This window comes from Triturus cristatus, chromosome 4_2 (genome assembly GCF_964204655.1).
Source record: "Triturus cristatus chromosome 4_2, aTriCri1.1, whole genome shotgun sequence".
Taxonomy (NCBI): domain Eukaryota; kingdom Metazoa; phylum Chordata; class Amphibia; order Caudata; family Salamandridae; genus Triturus; species Triturus cristatus.
The window spans coordinates 400,429,394-400,445,428 of record NC_140586.1 but is presented as its reverse complement, the minus strand read 5'-3'; the positions used below and the strand labels follow the sequence as shown (position 1 = coordinate 400,445,428).

At 40.6% G+C, this 16,035-nt stretch overlaps 1 protein-coding gene across 2 annotated transcripts in view; it reads left to right on the top strand.

Moving 5' to 3' along the window:
• DPYD (dihydropyrimidine dehydrogenase) overlaps nt 1–16,035 on the top strand; it is a 3,539,101-nt gene that overhangs the window by 2,780,581 nt on the left and 742,485 nt on the right. The window lies entirely within an intron of this gene.

The window sequence follows — 16,035 nt, the reverse complement described above, 5'->3', positions numbered from 1 at the left end:
CATGTCCCAGTTCTTCCACACTGCTTCAGGTGATGTGGCCGCATCCACCACGCATATCACAATTCGCAAAAAATAAAAGGGATCCATGAGGTGTACATCATTCTGGCAATCAAAACTTCTTCTGAATTGTGAACCCTGCTGGCCATCGTGTTTGGACACAAACCAATGACAGCAGGTGAGCAGTGGGGCCTGGGTGCACAGGGGCTGCAATTGAGCGCGGTGCAGTGGGAGGGATGGGGTGCATCAGCCTGGGTGCACAGGTGCAAACAAGCAATGTTGCCGTGCGTAATGATGTGAGCTCTGACCTCATTCAGTCACATCTCTGTCTCATTTTAAGGACCTACTGGACCGTACTGTAGGCCTGAGCCAGCGGGCAGGGCTGCCCTACAGACACGTGGCGTTGACTTTTGGGGCACTGTAGTGAGCTGATTACTAAGTGTACATGCACACAGGCTTGCGCCACCGAATTGCACGTGCACATTATGCTTCTAGCATGCGCTCTGTTCCTTTGTATGTGAACGTTGGCATAACATATTATTTACCCTTGTTTATTCTCGTGCACTCCAACTCCTTTTTGAACCATGATTACCACTAACAGTTGGTTTGGTAGATCGTACTTCAAGAAGGAAGGATGCACTCAACTGGTGTTCTCTCTTAAGCTTGAAATAAACCTTCATTTACCTTAAGACGTTTCTACCATTATATTATTTCTCCCTTTTCAGACACTGAGTTAGTTGCACGAAAAAGCATGCAGCAGGTGCTCAACCGGTGCTAATGCTCTGGCCTTTCTGACGCATTCCATCGTGGCATCAAGACACCGTCCCAGACCGGACACCTGCTGTGCCACCCTGAGAGGCACCCTGGAGTCGGAGCTTGCATTGGCTCATCGTTGGACACACCGGTTGTGGCAGGTGAACAGTGAAGCCTCGGTGCGCAGGACCTGCATTTGAGCACAGTGCGGGGGAAGGGCCTGGGGTCCAGCAGCCTGAGTGCACAGGTGCAGTCAAGCGATGTTGCCGTAGATGATAATATAATCTCTGGCCTCATTCATATCTTTATTTCATTTTAAAGACTTGCTGGACCGCACTGTTTCTCGTGGACCCCAGCATCCCAGACACACAGGTGACAGAAGGTGAAGAGTGAGGGCTGGGTGCAGTAGGCCGACGATCTGTCTCCTCCTCCCTCTGTTCTTTTAACTCTCCCTCCCCTTCTCCCTTCCACCCACTCACTCACTGTCCCATTCTCACTTATCTCCTTTCATTCTGACTACCTTTCTTTTTCTCTTGGACATGGCACACATACTTATGTTTCTTTTTTCTCTTGCAGGTTTTGTACGCTGCTTCCGGAGGAGTCCCATCCACTTCTTTCATGTTTTACTGTTGTTCGAATAAAGTTACGTTTCCATTTATTCTTGTTTAGTTTAATAAAAGTTATTTTTTTTACCAATAAATAAGTGAGTGTATGGGTCTTCTTTTTCTAACAACACTTGTTTATAGTTTATTGTGAAAATCGGCGGTTGATAGGTTATGAGGGAAGACGTTTGCAATTTTGCGGCGCACCTACCAAATATAAACCAACAGACTATTACATAAATGAAGCCTGGGTAATTCTACAATGGCAAGGGTTCTATGAGTGTATCACTTTATAACACCATGAGTAATGCCCGTGTGATTACGGAACCAATAAGGCACTGCCTAGGTCCACCGAGGCTTCAAGGACTGGCAAGGCCCACCCTGCATATTTAAGTAAAGCCCCGGAGGTTGCCGATCCCTGGTCTTGAGTTGGCCTCGAAGCCCCCCGAACAATTTGTAAACAGTACCTGGGGAGGTGTCGATCCCCTAGTCTGCGAAAAGTCTCTGTGCCCTCCTGCGCCTAATTTACATGTGAGATTAAGGTCCCCAGTGCTGCAGAGACCCCGCAATATAATAATAGGATTGGCCCCGGAACATTACCCACCAGTGGGCTCATTTAAATGAACGGGTGAGACCCCGCCTCATTTGTTTTTCTCCATTTTTACCATCCAGATCCGCTTTATTAGAGCGATATGAGGTTTTCCTCCTCTCGCTTCAACGAGGCAAACAAGAATTTACTATCACAGGGTGGAACTAATGCTCCCTCCCTGTAATTGCAAACATAAATGTCCCGCGGATGCACACCCCGGGACATTGTATGACCTGCGCCTGGGAGGTGGCGCTCCATAGGGCCATGATGCATTAAAATATAAATCCTACCAGCGGTAGGATCACATAGTCCGATCAGCCGATGACCCTGGGATGAGTAGAAACAGCTTCACCAAGAAAACGGGTCTTCAGCAGAATGCAAGCAAGCTCAAAATCTTGGTGAGTGCTGCCTTCTTTTTACCATCTCCCGCTCGTCGCCAAATTTATGTAGTGAAGAGGAAGACAGCCTTGGATCCGTTAAGTAGATTTATTGCAGGAAAAGAAGACAGCTTAAACAGCCACCAACAGGACCAGACAGCAAGGCAACCGTCTTCTCCAGCACCGTGTACAAACTCCCCAAGATTCCCCTCATGACAGCCCTACATTCTAACATTACATACTTATATTGTAGTAGCATTACATACTAACATTCTACTATGACTTAAATTGGAATACTACACAGAGCACATGACTATACAGCAATGAGCTCACGGTTTAATCCCTGAGTCTTCAGACCAGTAGGGACGAGTAGTTTGCTTCCCACTCCCTGTATAGTATAAATGCATACTAACACTACTTCCACAGTTATACTACAGCGGCCAGTATGCTACAGCGCCCTGAGCCTATCACTTTACAACAATCAGCTCGGTTTGATCCCTGAGTCTTCACATCGGTAGGCATGAGTACTTCGCTTCATACTTCTGGTATAGTATAAATGCACGGTAGAGGTCAGTAGTTCGCTTCCCACTCCCTGTATGGTATAAACGCCTACTAACACTACTTCCACAGGTATGCTACAAAGACCAGAACACATCACTTTACAGCAATGACCTCACGGTTTAGGCTCTCGGTTTCATACCCGAGTGTAGCAGCATCTCATCTCAGCACCATGTCACTCTGAGCAAGACCGCTCTTTCAGTCTGGTAGGAGTGACTACTTCGCTTCACGCTCCCCCACAGAGGTTACAGTGCTCCTATCCTCCTGTTTCCTACCCTTTTCGCCCTTTTTCACCTTTACTCATTTCAGTGGAATCAAAAAATGGCTGCCAACACTTCCTAGTTGCAACCGCTCGCAGCGAATAAGCATCAAGCTCGTGCTCGTAACGCCTCAGCCAATCAGATGGCAGAATTCCCAAATATTGATATCTGCAAATGTCGACATTTCTCCAAAACTACTCAACAGATTTACACCAAATAAACAAAAGCGTGCTTTCTAGACCAATACCCTTCTCCCTGCCAAATTTGGGGTAATTCCGTTCACCCGTACAGCCAGTAGATAATATATGTATATGTGTATATATATATTACCTACTGGCGGTCGCCAGTAGGTAGTTATAGTTAGGACCACGTTTCCATAGGAAATCCGCAACATTCTATTTTGAATAACTTTGGCGCCGGTTGACGAATCCTCGCGAATTTTTCAAAATAGGTGGGGCGCTACGCTCCGCTCCTACCCTAAAAGTCTCGGGGGGATTCGTCAAGCGGGGGCTGAGATAAAAGGGGGGTCCCAAAACACGTTTTTCCCATGCATTTTTCCATAGGACCTTTAGACACAGCTACAGCCCGAACGGCTGAACAGAATTACTTGAAATTTGGCAGAGAGGTAGTCCTCAGGTCAAGGAAGTGCCTTTTGTAGGTTTGGTGTAAATCTGTTCAGTAGATTCTGAGAAAATAGCCTTTAAATCAATATATATATCTGTGGCAGCTTACGGTGCGCTTACGGTGCGCTTACCGTACGCGTACGGTGACGTGCGTGAGCGCGATTCTGATTGGCCCTTAGATCTTAGTAAACATTCGAATCGGTTGAAACCAGGAAACGACGGCCGCCATTTTCTCTCTTGCACTCTGACAGGGGGTTGAAAAACAAAGGGCAAAAACATGTAAAGGGGCTGTTTACACAGCTCCCAAGCACCTAGCCATGTCGAGGGAGTCCCCAACGATCCCCCAAGTGAAAAAAGGCAATTTTAATTTTTTCGAAAATTTTGCCGATTACGCTTACCGTACGCGTACGGTAATAAATAATTTTAAAAAAAAAACAATATCCACATTCTCCCCACCCCGTGTGCAAAAGGTGCCCGAAGGGCATCTTTAGTACATGGCTTATATTCATTGAACCAAACATATATTTTACCTGTCACAACGATGCTCATCATATGTCCTCCATGTGCGCACGGTGCGCGAAGCGCATCGTGCGTTCATGGCCCACCTAGCGTAACGTGGGCTTCGCGCACCGCGTGCTCACTGTGCGCGCACGGTGCGCGAAGCGCACCGCGCACGGAACGAACTGCGTTAAGTGGGCGCGCACGCCACAAATGGCGTAAAGTAACTTAGCATTTAAAAAAACGTACAAATTCACTGAAAAAACCATAGGTTTCACACACGTTATAGTTAGGAATTAGCATTTAAAAAACCTTGCAAATTCACTGAAAAAACCATAGGTTTCACACATGTTATAGTTAGCTGGACATTTTACTGATAAAAAACAAATGAAATTCCCCCGTTATAGTTACTGTAGGCAACTATAACTCACGCGACCGTAATCCTCTGCTGATGACATATGTGTCTTTATGAAAAAAAAATATTTGTAATATATGTATAGCTAAAATTTAATGGAAGAAGACATGGGCAAATAAGTGTCTAAATACAGTATTAGCATCAGCAGAGGATTACGGTCGCGTGAGTTATAGTTGCCTACAGTAACTATAACGGGGGAATTTCATTGGTTTTTTATCAGTAAAATATCCAGCTAACTATAACATATGTGAAACCTATGGTTTTTTCAGTGAATATATATATATATATATATATATATATATATATATATATATATATTCACAAACCATTCCTCCGGTTGGGAAGAACAAATGGGATGCACTCTCAGCAACCTTCTTGCGCTTTTTTATTTTATTAGTTACTTTGCTTTACGGGATACAGGCATGAGCAGATCTACGCGTTTCGGTATCCCAGATACCTTGCTCACGATCTGATCGTTGCTGAAGGTTGCTGAGAGTGCGTCCCATTTGTTCTTCCCAACCGGAGGAATTGTTTGTGAATTTAAAGCGGCGTGGTACGGCCGCAGGGACACGCACCCACGAGGAGCGCTGCGTTTGCTCGGTGACTGGGAACCGATGGAGTGGAAAAATATATACATATATATATATATATATATATATATATATATATATATATATATATATATATATATTACCTACTGGCGGTCGCCAGTAGGTAGTTACAGTTAGGACCCTGTTTCCATAGGAAAACCGCAACATTCTATTTTGAATAACTTTGGCGCCGGTCGACGAATCCTCGCGAAATTTTCAAAACTAATGGGGCGCTACGCTCCGCTCCTACCCTGAAAGTCTCGGGGGGATTCGTCAAGCGGGGGCTGAGATAAAAGGGGGGTCCCAAAACGCATTTTTCCCATGCATTTTTCCATAGGACATTTAGACACAGCTACAGCCCGAACGGCTGAACAGAGTTCCTTGAAATTTGGCAGAGAGGTAGTCTACAGGTCAAGGAAGTGCCTTTTGTAGGTTTGGTGTAAATCTGTTCAGTAGATTCTGAGAAAATAGCCTATAAATCAATATATATATCTGAGCCAGCTTACGGTGCGCTTACGATGCGCATACCGTACGCGTACGGTGACGTGCGCGAGCGTGATTCTGATTGGCTGTTAGATCTTAGTAAACATTCGAATCGGTCGAAACCAGGAAGTAGCGGCCGCCATTTTCTCTCTCGCACTCTGAGAGGGGGGTAAAAAACAAAGGCCAAAAACATGTTAACGGGCTGTTTCGACAGCTCCTAAGCACTTAGCCATGTTGAGGGAGTCCTCAAAGATCCCCCATGGTCAAAAACGGAATTTTACATTTTTCAATAATTTCGCCGATTACGCTTACTGTACGCGTACGGTTAAAATTAATAAAAAAAAAAAAATATCCACACTCTCCCCACCCCATGTGCAAATGGTGCCCGAAGGGCACCATTTGTGCATTGCCTCTCACAGCTTGTAAAAAAAGTTAAATATTACCTTTCACAACGAAGCGCATCATATGTCCTCCATGTGCGCACGGTGCGCGAAGCGCATCGTGCGTACATGGCCCATCTAGCGTAACGTGGGCACGCGCACCGCGTGCCCACCGTGCGTGCACGGCACTAACTGCGTAAAGTGGGCGCGTGGTGCGCGAAGCGCACCGTGCGCGCACGGAACGAACTGCGTTAAGTGGGCGCGCACGCCACGAATGGCGTAAAGTAACTTAGCATTTAAAAAAACGTACAAATTCACTGAAAAAACCATAGGTTTCACACACGTTATAGTTAGGAATTAGCATTTAAAAAACCTTGCAAATTCAGTGAAAAAACCATAGGTTTCACACATGTTATAGTTAGCTGGACATTTCACTCGTAAAAAACCAATGAAATTCCCCCGTTATAGTTAGTGCAGGCAACTATAACTCACGTGACCGCAATCTTCTGCTGATGCTAATACTGTATTTAGACACTTATTTGCCCATGTCTTCTTCCATTAAATTTTAGCTATACATATATTACAAATATTTTTTTTTCATAAAGACACATATGTCATCAGCAGAGGATTGCGGTCACGTGAGTTATAGTTGCCTGCACTAACTATAACGGGGGAATTTCATTGTTTTTTTACGAGTGAAATGTCCAGCTAACTATAACATGTGTGAAACCTATGGTTTTTTCACTGATATATATATATATATATATAACCGAGTTCCCATAGGAAATCTGAAAATTCTATTTTGAATAACTTTGGCGCTGGTTGACTTATCTTCGTGAAATTTTCAAAACTAAGGCGCTCTGCTCAGCTCCTACCCTGAAAGTCTCGGGGTGATTCGTCAAGCGGGGGCTGAGAAAAAAGGGGGCTCCCAAAATGTGTTTTCCCCATGCATTTTCCCATAGGACCTTTAGTCGAAGGTACAGCCCGAACGGCTGAACAGAATTACTTGAAATTTGGCAAAGAGGTAGTCCTCAGGTCAGGGATGTGCCTTTTGCATATATGGAGTCAATCTGTTCAGTAGTTCCTGGGAAAATTGGAGTTAAAAGTACATAAATATTTATATGCGCGCACGGTACCATGCGCGAGCGTAATTCTGATTGGTGGTTAGATGTCAGTCAACATTCGAATCAGTCGAAATCAGGAAGTGTTGGACGCCATTTTGTGTGTGGCAGTGAAAAAGAAAGGTGGAGAACGTGAAAAGGGGGCAGGGTAGAGAGTTCCTGACCCCCTAGCCTTTTTCAGGGGGTCCCTGAAGGATCCCCGAAGAGTGAAAAAAACATTTTATTTTTTTTCAAAAAATCGCGGGGTGCGTGCACCCCACAACCGCCATTTTGAGTTTTAGAGGCAGAAGAGAGCTAAAAACACAAGTGGAGAACGTGAAAAGGGGGCAGGGTAGAGAGTCCCTGACCCCCTAGGCCTTCTCAGGGGGACCATGAAAGACCCCTAAGGTCCCAAAAAAAAATAATTATATTATATTAAATCAAGTTTAAGTGTTTAGATGTTAGTTGGCTCTAAAAAGAGCCGTTGTGTTCATTGAGTGTTTTTTTTGTACCTACAAGTAAGTACCGATGCAGAGTCTAAAGTTCAAGAGGAAGACTCTGTTCCCTTCATCTGTGAAATGAACACCGTCTCCTCTATAAATGCCTTGCATGTTGTAACGCAAGTTGTTATGGTATATAGAACCCATACCATAGTCTCTGAGGAAAGCAGAAACAGACTAATTGACGTGCTTTTTTGCTTTCTCAAACTGCGGGCAATATTGGTTGGACTAGTTCCACTTTTGCCTTTGGCATATATTAGAATATACAAAGGTAGTTTGTGGAAAAAGTGACATCAATTGCACAAAGGTGTCCTTAACAAGCATTTCCAGACCTACCCCAGTTAAAGTGCCTAGGTCATTTCCACCACAGTGCACAATTATAAGGTCAGGCTGTGGGAGATGTAGAAAGGATTTCACCAAATGCATTAATTGGTGCCACTTTAACCCTCTCTGACCAATCCATTTAATGTCTACATTTGGCAAAGCAAGGTCTTTCACAATACCTCTTTTTTCTGCATACTTTCCACTCCAGTAGACATAGCTATGACCTACAATCCACACTGTGAACATCTTTCAAGGAGATCTGGATGCACACAGAAGGTGTCTTTCAGTAGAATGGCAATATGAAAAGAAAGATAGTTGTAAAATGGAGGCTTACATACTTTTGTTTTAATAAAAAGAGCTCATTGGCTGTTTCAGACCATTCAACACTAAAAACGAGGCTGTATGTTTAAGTTTTTAAAAGCATGTTTTGTATTGGTTCAGAAAAATGTGTTCCCACAGAAGATTACTTTGGATATGCTGTTAGGTTTGAAAAGTCAAGCACTCTTGCTCTTTGGATTAGAAACATTGTGTGCTGAACTTCTGACCGCTCTTCTCACACCAGTGTTCCATGATCTGTTGCTATGGTAGCAGGCAGAAGTCATGTTGGGGGTAGGAATCATTTGGAAAAGGGTTTAAATTTGCAACCAATAGAAATGTGTGTTTCCATTTAAGAAAATGTGGGAAGCAATGTGATTTGAAGTTAACATGTATATGTGTGAAAAAAGAGAGGGAAATTTTGCCATTTAGTGGTTTTGGTGAGAGGAGTACAGCTCAGAGATTCTGGCTCTGATAATCTGCTGTGTGAGTGGCACATTTCTTTCTCAACTAACTACTTTCAAAGGTGAGTTATGAATTTGAGAGGGGATGTATGTGGTGTATTTTGATATAAATAATAGAAATGTGTTTCTTCTTTTAAAGTTGTGTTTTAACATTTTATGTTTTGGAAGATATTTAACTGCCTTGAACTTGTAAGATATTATGGAGTATGTCTTCACCATAAGTTAAGGTGTACTGGTATCACCCAGGAATACTGTTTTGTGCCTAGGATCACACCATGAGTCTGTGTGCACACAGGAATTGTTGTCAGAGATTTAATTTGTGTTGCTCTTGTTCTGTAAGACTTGCACTCGTAGGAAAGGGGCAGCTTGTTTTCTTGAACTGTGATGGTTAACATTCATCACAAATTACTATCTCACAGATAAGAGACAAATGCTAACACATTTGAAAATAACAGTGTAGATTTTCCTTCCACTCCTGCAATGGGTGAGGTAGTTCCTACATGTTCAAAACTCCAATTAACCCTTACCACAGGTGATCTTACATACATCTCTGCGGTCTTCATGCAGTTGTGTAAGCGTCCATGCAGATCTCTCTTGCACCTGACAATACACAGTCTCCAGAAACACACTCTTAACACACAGGCAGCTGTTTCTCCTGCACTCCCATGCTTACTATTCAGTACTGTGTGGTATTTCAGATAGCAGTGTGTAATGCTAACACATTCAACATCACCAAGGCTCATTTCCTTTGCTCTAGTCTAATCACTCACCTAGGCTCCACATGCTCATGGTCTCAAGTAGATGTTAGGACATGTGCTCTTGTCTGCCTCTCTAAACTATAAGGAAAATGTGTCAGGCTGTTACAGTAATTATCATTTGCTCTACCATAGTAGTAAATGTGCTTTGAAATTGCCAATCAAATATCGTTTTCTGCCTAGAATCACACCATGAGTCTGTCTGCACACAGGAATTGTTGTCAGAGATTTAATTTGTGTTGCTCTTGTTCTGTAAGACTTGCACTCGTAGGAAAGGGGCAGCTTGTTTTCTTGAACTGTGATGGTTAGCATTCAGCACAAATCACTATCTCACAGATGAGAGACAAATGCTAACACATTTGAAAACAACAGGGTAGATTTTCCTTCCACTCCTGCAATGGGTGAGGTAGTTCCTACATGTTCAAAACTCCAATTAACCCTTACCACAGGTGATCTTACATACATCTCTGCAGTCTTCATGCAGTTGTGTAAGCGTCCATGCAGCTCTATCTTGCACCTGACAATACACAGTCTTCAGAAACACACTCTTAGCACACAGGCAGCTGTTTCTCCTGCACTCCCATGCTTACTATTCAGCACTGTGTGGTATTTCAGATAGCAGTGTGTAATGCGAACACATTCAACATCACCAAGGCTCATTTCCTTTGCTCTAGTCTAATCACTCACCCAGGTTCCACATGCTCATGGTCTCAAGTAGCTGTTAGGAACTGTGCTCTTTTCTGCCTCTCTAAACTATAAGGAAAATGTGTCAGGCTGTTACAGTAATTATCATTTGCTCTACCACAGTAGTAAATGTGCTTTGAAATTGCCAATCAAATATCGTTTTCTGCCTAGAATCACACCATGAGTCTGTGTGCACACAGGAATTGTTGTCAGAGATTTAATTTGTGTTGCTCTTGTTCTGTAAGACTTGCACTCGTAGGAAAAGGGCAGCTTGTTTTCTTGAACTGTGATGGTTAGCATTCAGCACAAATCACTATCTCACAGATGAGAGGCAAATGGTAACACATTTGAAAACAAAAGGGTAGATTTTCCTTCCACTCCTGCAATGGGTGAGGTAGTTCCTACATGTTCAAAACTCCAATTAACCCTTACCACAAGTGATCTTACATACATCTGTGCAGTCTTCATGCAGTTGTGCAAGCGTCCATGCAGATCTCTCTTGCACCTGACAATACACAGTCTCCAGAAACACACTCTTAGCACACAGGCAGCTGTTTCTCCTGCACTCCCATGGTTACTATTCAGCACTGTGTGGTATTTCAGATAGCAGTGTGTAACGCTAACACATTCAACATCACCAAGGCTCATTTCCTTTGCTCTAGTCTAATCACTCACCCAGGTTCCACATGCTCATGCTCTCAAGTAGCTGTTAGGACATATGCTCTTTTCTGCCTCTCTAAAATATAAGGAAAATGTGTCAGGCTGTTACAGTAATTATGACTTGCTCTACCACAGTAGTAAATGTGCTTTGAAATTGCCAATCAATATCGTTTTCTGCCTAGAATCACACCATGAGTCTGTGTGCAAACAGGAATTGTTGTCAGAGATTTAATTCATGTTGCTCTTGTTCTGTAAGACTTGCACTCGTAGGAAAGGGGCAGCTCATATAATAGGATTTGAAAAGCTCCAAAAAAATATAGTAATATATTTAAATTGCATAAAGGTATTTTTATTTTTAGTTTCCTTTAGGTATTGCTGAACAACACAGAAATAAATTAAACATGCCTATAAAATCAAGAAAGAGAAACGAACAGCAAAAACATCTATATTTTAAGACAACTGGACAACAGAAATTAGTTGAAGAACCTCATGTTGGAAAAAAGAAAAAGTCTTCTGGTAAGCAGACTAAGGATTTTTTTTTAAATATCCTCAAACATAGAAAAAATGTAGAAAGTATATCCACTGCAAATAGTGTTTCAAGAAGAAAACAACAACACAATAGAAAGAAATTACTAAATGCTAATGTACAATCAGAAGCAAGAAAGAATGACTTAAAAAGAAAAACAGAATTTCAAAACATTCGTAAAAAAAAATTTCAGAGAAGAGTGGTGTTCAATTTGCTAAAGGATGTGAAAAAATATAGGAAGAAAGCAATATTTTATAACAAAAAGAAACATATGGAATAAATTGTTGCAAAGGCTTTGGAATTAAAAAGAAAACTATTCATTTTAATTTTGAACAGGATCCGTACATTAGATAAAATAGTCAATGTAATGAAGTCAAAAAGCAAAAGGAAAAGAGTAGTGAAAAAAATAACTTTTGTAATGTGTTCTTAGGAGAATGGAAGCATAGTTCAAGTACTGAACCATTTTTTAATGAAGAGAATTATCTTCAAAGTAAGAGTTTGCTGCATGCAGTTGACACCAGTGGTCGAAGTTATGAAGTTAAAGATGGTTGTGTAATGGAAAAGGAGAAAATGGTTCCAAGAAATGAGGAAGAAGTGTTAGCTGATGAGGTTATGGGGAAACGTCCTAAAGCCCCAGTGTACACTTGGAATTGTAGTAGTATTTGTACTGTACGACAAGGATCTATTGATAAATTACGTGACTTTCTAAGAGAATATAGTAAAAAAAAGTGTTAAACAGAAGATTAAGGTGCTTCAAAGACTAGATCCATGCAGAGTGAGAAAGAATACTTGTTTGCAAGGACATTCTCTGGCTTGTCTTTCTAGGAAAGTTTGTCAAAGTGTTTTTCACCATTTTAGGATGCTGGCAGTACATCATACTGAAAGGAGAAAGTTTGTGAGAAGATTGTATTTTGCTAAAAGTCCAGCACTAAAGTTAAATGAGTTGAATAGTGCTCTGTTGCGTGGATCTGTATCAGATGTAGAGAAGGTTACTGATGATATTCAGTTTTGTTACTTTGGTCCAGAACAAGAAAGTGCAGGAAATGACACAGTTATTGAAGACAATGTGGAAGAGAATGTAGAACCCACTGTTAGTAAAAATTTTGAAGATCAAATGACAAAATTTACTATCATCTCTAATGAAAGACCAAATATTACTTGTATTTGTTGCCGGAGAAGCCATTATAAAACTCAAACAAGGAATGTCGATCTCTATAAAAAAAGTGAAAAAGAAAATAATTATGAGTGGAAGGATTTTGCTACATATTTGTTTCTGGAAAATTGTTTTGATTTGGGTGAAGATCAGCGTATTTGTAAATACTGTTATAACAAGTTAGAAGAAAATAAAATGCCAGCTAGAGCTGTACATAATAATTTAGAATTGGTTGATATTCCTGCAGAACTTAGTGATTTAAATACGTATGAGTCTATACTCATTCAATGTGTCCATCCGTTTCAGACTATAGTTCGTATGGAGCCCAAAACAGGTAAATTACCTCCTTCAGATTTACAAAGAGGTTTAAAAGGAAGAGTTGTCTATTTGCCATTCGATTTGAAAAAAAATATTGAAACAATTGATGCAGATAGTTTGGAAACTGAGCCATTAGTTATTCTGGTTAATGGTGTACCTACAAAGAATAAGAAAATTTGGCAGGAGCTAGTAGATGTACGAAAAGTACAAAGAGCAAATTTATATTTGAAAAGAAATAATAAGTACTATGAATCAATTTATATGGATGAAGACGAAGAAGTTTTACTAGCAGACACAGGAATACCAACTGGGCAAATTGAAAAAGTGGATAAGTCAAAAGAAGAAGAAATTTATGAACATTTCAGCATACGTCCTCTTCATTCTAAAGAAGTTATGGGAAACACTATTGATCTGTTTCAGATAAAAAAAGCAAAAGGAACTCCCGTGAGTGTATGGGAGGAGAGCTTGGAAGCTCGTTGTTTTCCCCAGCTGTTTCCTACAGGAAAAGGTGGACGATATGATGAACGTCCAGTACAGATTCCTGCTTCTGAGTATCGGACTACAAGATTATATGCAGAAGATCCAAGATTTCGTCAAAGTATTCCTTATTTGTTCCATCTTTTATTTGAAAGTGACTTGTCTGCACTATCTTATGCAGTAAATCACATTTTAAAAACCGGAGTACATCTACATAATGTGTCTGCAAAGGATTTTATGAGCAAAGTACAACAGCGAGATGATCATTTGGAATCTCAATTGATTAATCTAATGGCTTGTCAGAGTAGAACTAATGAATATTGGTACCGACGCCATGGAGAATTGAAATGTATGTTACGGAATTTAGGAACTCCTACATGGTTCCTTACCCTAAGCTGTGCTGAGTACGCTTGGGATGATTTACTGGATTTTCTTCGAGAGGCAAATTCAAATATTGAAAACATCCAATAAAAGACAGCAGGAGAATTGTGCTCATTGGATCCGGTTAATGTTTGCAGATATTTCAATCATAGATTTGAGGCTATGATGTCCTTCATCTGCAATAAAAAAAATCCACCTCTTGGAGAAGTTGTGGATTTCTTTTGGAGAAAAGAGTACCAAGCAAGAGGTGCTCCTCATATTCATATGCTGTTGTGGATCAAGGATGCCCCAAAATTTGGAACAAATTCTGATGATGCAGTTTTATCTTTCATTGAAGAATATGCAACATGTGCAATACCTAAAAGCACAGAAGAAAAAAACTTCAAAGAGCAAGTTTCCAAAGTCATCGGTGTGGAAAATACTGTCGACGAAAGTACAAAAGTAAAGATAAATTCTACACAAAATGTCGATTTGGATTTCCACGACCTGTTCTTTCAAAAGGAAGAGTAAACAGTTTTATGTCAGCTGTGTGACATACCATTACAAGAAAATCTCCGAAAAATACCTACAACCTTAGAAGAAAAGAAGAGTCAAAATATATAAATGACTACAACCCAGTCATTTTATCCATGTGGAATGCTAACATGGATATTCAGTATGTAGCTGACAATTCTATTGCTGTTGCTCGGTATGTCACATCTTACATCACTAAATCTGAGAATACGGAATTGAAAGAAATGTGGGAAGAGATTTCTCACGAGAAGACTGTCAGTAGAAAGCTATACAGTTTCAGTTTAAAGATGTTATCGCATCGAGAAATTGGGTCATACGAATGCTCAGATAGGTTATCATCTGCAAGTCTGTACTCCAAATCCAGAAGAATAATTTGGGTAAGTTTAGGCCTTGCAGGAATGGGAAATCGGGTACTGAAATCTATTCGAGAAATTGAATATTTAGCAGAGAACGAACCAGAAAGTACAGACATTTTGAAAACAAATATGTTGGACACATATTACCCAAACAGAAGTCATCATCTTGAGAACATGTGTCTCTATGAAGTGCTGCAGAACTACATTTTTACACGGAATGCCACAGAAGACATCAACAATGGAAAATATAAAGTCATTGGTGAGGAAGGATGTTTGGTGAAACAAACAAAAGGAAGTTTGATTAATCACAGGAAGCTGAGTTGCGACACTACTGACAAAAAGGAATTTTACTACTTAGCACTTTTACAGCTGTTTAAACCATGGCATTCAGAGGATGAATTACTTGGAGATTTTCAGAGCTATGAAGATTCGTTTAATGCATGTAAAGATAGCATAGAATTGAGTAGTTTCACAAATTATGTACAAATGTTAAATGAAGAAATTGAACAAGAAGCTACAATTGCAGCTGAAGTAGCTAGAGACAGTTCTCAAGACAGTCAAAGTTCTGGTACGCTCAGTCAAGATCCCCTAGGACAACCAATCATAGAAAATGAAGCTGCAATAGCCATGACTGAAGTGAAAACAGCTATGAATCAAGCTCCGGAAGATTTAATAGACTTACCAAATTTGGAACAACAACTGAATGATGAACAACAACACATATATGAAGAAGTCACAAAACAAATTGATCATGGATTACTACATGAAAATAAAGAGTGCTCATGCACAGCATTTGAACCAATCAGAATGTATGTGAGTGGACAAGCTGGAACTGGAAAAAGTTTCTTAATTAAAGTAATTAGAAGCTACCTACAGAAAAAAAACGGATTCAACTTTGTCTTGTGTTGTTACTGCTCCAACTGGGTTAGCAGCATATAACATAAAAGGAATTACCTTACATCATTTGCTAATATTACCAGTAGAGCATGAGAACAAAATAGAATACCACAAGCTAACAGGAGAAGCATGTTTTGAAGTTTCAAGAGTGTTGAAGAAAATGAAAGTTCTCATTATTGATGAGGTAAGCATGGTATCAAACTTAATGCTTGCCTTTGTGCATTTAAGAATGCAGCAAATTCTAAAGACAGACTATGACGTGTTATTTGGAGGAAAACATGTTATAGTTTTTGGGGATCTACTGCAGCTCACGCCAGTTAAAGGACAACCAGTATTTAATACTCTTGCACATGAAGAGACGAAAAAGTCATTAGGAAGTATAGGTAATGTGAATATTTGGTCATACTTTGAGTACAAAGAACTCATTACCAATATGCGGCAAGCAAATGATGATGATTATGCAAGTATTCTCAAAGATATCAGAATT